The sequence below is a fragment of the Stegodyphus dumicola genome, chromosome 10 (genome assembly GCF_044657685.1).
Source record: "Stegodyphus dumicola isolate Sdum_Otavi_A_Nest chromosome 10, ASM4465768v1".
Lineage (NCBI taxonomy): Eukaryota > Metazoa > Arthropoda > Arachnida > Araneae > Eresidae > Stegodyphus > Stegodyphus dumicola.
In genome coordinates, this window is record NC_140777.1 from 150910845 (window position 1) to 150913997 (window position 3153).

At 41.2% G+C, this 3153-nt stretch overlaps 1 non-coding gene across 1 annotated transcript; it reads right to left on the bottom strand.

Annotated features, from left to right (window-relative positions):
• Positions 1–213: 213 nt before the first annotated feature.
• Positions 214–321, bottom strand: LOC118204628 (U6 spliceosomal RNA). The gene has a single exon (XR_004760835.2). It is a non-coding gene; the product is annotated as a U6 spliceosomal RNA (small nuclear RNA).
• Between the last annotated feature and the right edge of the window lie 2832 nt (positions 322–3153).

Genomic DNA, 3153 nt, shown 5'->3' on the forward strand with positions numbered 1-3153 from the left:
AAACATTTTGAGCTTACTTTTAAGATTTTACAATTTATGATAACTGTGAGCGTGATTACTTTGAAGTCGTAAATTAAGTTAATGACAGATCGTCCAAAAATAAGAAATGGGAGTTCATATTATTTGAGACTTTGGTGGGCCCCGGCTGAATTTCTCAACAAACCGTAAATGTGTACATACAACGGAGGTTCGAGAGATTTATCAGCTAGAGAAAAAAGTATGGAACGCTTCCCGATTTTGCGTGTCATCCTTGCGCATGGGGCCATGCTAATCTTCTCTGTATCGTTCCAATTTTAGTACATGTACTGCCGAAGCGACTACAATCCGAATTTGCATCTCACACCTATATATGGGAACATTTAATGATGGAATAACTAAACTGGTGGGTAGTTTGTGTAGAACAACACAACGGAATGTTATAATTTGCAGTTTTATCATAATGTAGTTATTCATACCCGAACAGTTTTTGACACTTCTTACGCGGAGATTATATTTTCAATAGAAATTAATATTGTTGCGTGCGTACGGATTCGTTACTAAATGAATGCACAAGTCCGATGAAAAATGAACAAAAATTTATTATTATCACAACAAAAATGCTAAATTTTCTCAAATTATCACGCAGTATTACAATATCTCACAGTAGTTTTCTTTTAACTACTCAAATGTCCAATAGAACGTAATTCAAAACAGCTAAAGAACGCTAATCCGCGAATTCGCTACAATCAACAACAGTAGTTTTCTAAACAACAACAAACTAAGCAGCAACTACGAACTGAGATGTTTTCCTCCTTTTATAACATTTTAAAATCACGCGCTAGAATTTTCCAGTACTTTCTCGAAATGAAAAAGAGTTATTTATTTATTTAATGCACGCGCTCTTGTATTTTCAATTTTCCGGCTTAGCTTTCTTTTAATATTCGTCACGCGCTGCACTGCGCGAGAAATAAAACCATTTAATTTATAATTGAACTAACATTTGCTTTTTAAATACCAAATTCGTAACACTGCCCCCTTCCCAAGGACTGCACGTCCCGGGCAGTACAATCCCTGGATAGGAAGCTAAACTTACAACTGTGGCATAAATGCAACTGAGGCATAAACATTACATTACAATATCAAACAACATGAACAATAAATGCGATAACTAACTTGAACAAATCAAATGCTATCAAATACTAAATATAAAACAAATACTAAATACAAATCAAATACTAAATACAAATCAAATCAAATACACATTTAAAAACAAAAAGGACCATGGTCTGATACTATTTACAATTATTTACATTACGTACTATGGCCATAGTAATGAGCTAACCTGTCGTAAGAGTTCGAAGACTCACGGATCCGAACCACGACGTCATTCGTGTTCAGCACTGTATATGGACCATCCGAAGGTGACTGTAATTTAGGGCTCAGTCTTTTTCGTTGAATTGGGTTCCACAACCACACCTTGTCTCCTTTGTTGGATCTCTGTCTAGTAGCTCTTGTGTCGCATCTGGTCTTCACTTTCTCCGTCGCCAAGTTCACTCGCTTTCGTGCGGAACGGTGCATCACTTCAAAACGGGCCTTGACATCTTGGATGTGTTCCTCAGGCGATGAAGGCGCATCCGTACGGCGATGAAACAGGCGGTCACAAGGCAGACGAAGGTCTCGACCGAAGAGCATCTGAGATGGAGAATAGCTGGTAGTCTGGTGTTTCTTTTCGACCCTAGCATGATTTCGGCTGTTTCTCGAGCTGGTTCTTTCGGACAAAGCGTCGGCATTTCCAGGTGAGGATCCCTTCTTAGAATGGATAGTCATGTCTTCAGATCCTGAAAGCAGTTTGTTGTTTTTCAAGTCTAAGGAAAAATTGTATTTCCTTAAAAAGTCCAATCCGACTATGCATGGATCTGTAATATCCGCCACATATGCTGTGTGATGGTAGGCGGCACTTCCAAACGTGATGTTTACGTTTAACTTCCCAGTTATGTCGATCTTGTCACCAGACTCAATCTGAAGGGTAACACAGGATGGCGTCCAAATAAGTTTATCTTTAAACTGTTCAGCTAAATCTTTCCTAATGATGGTAACATTAGCTCCTGTGTCAATGATCATACTGCAAAGAACTCCATCGATATTCCCATTGATGGACAGTCCGTTATTGTTGCCACTCACTGTATAAATTTTAAGAGCTTTAAAACAAGGTTTTTCACTATCTGGCAACCTCCGTTCCTCGATATGGTCACTAATTTGTTTACTGCGTTGTTGCTGGGAAATGGTCTTATTTTCCGTACCTCGGGGTGTTCTGCAGTTTCTTCGTATGTGGCCTTCAACTCCGCAGTTCCAGCACTTAAGAATTAGTTTCTTTTCACTTCTGTTCCGTCTCAAGCCACTGACTTGTCTGGTAAAATCGTCTGCTTTATATTCCGTACCCTGGGGTGTTCTGCAATTCCGTCTTAGGTGACCTTCACTACCACATCTCCAACACCTTAGAGCCACTTTCTTCTCGCTCCTACTCCGTATCAAATCTTCGACTTGTCTGGCTAAATCATCTAAACGAGCCATCAGTTGATCCACTGGCTCATGGACTCGCACAGCTCTAACTGGGTAGCGATCTCTACTAGTTGCTTGCTGGGCTGCCTCGAACTTCATGGCGTACAACAGAGCGCTTTTTATGTCCTTTACATCTGCCATTCGAAGAGCTTTCTGTATTTCAGCATCTCGGATGCCGTCGATAAAGTATTGTAAGGACAGGATTTCCCTTGTTTCTGTCGGGCATTCCGAAAAGGCGAGATGGGACAGCCTTTCAACATCCGCGGCGAGCTCCTGAAGTGTTTCGGTAGGCTTCTGTTGACGAGATTTTAATTGGAGCCTGCTGTAGTCTTTTAAACATTTCTCGCCGAAGCGCAGCTCCAAAGCGCCGGATAGAGCTTCGAAATCTAGCCTTTTGTTTTCGGGAAGAGTCTGAAGGATATCCGCTGCGTCGGCTCTTAGAGAAGCGGCGAGATGACAGGCCTTAGCTTGGGAATCCCATCCATTCGCATCCGCCACGATAGAAAATTGTGTCTTATACACCTGCCAGGAGGTCTTCCCATCATATGTGGATAGCTTCAGAGGTGGACGAGCAGGCATTGGTAAGAATTTAAAATCATCACTCCTGCTCCCTGC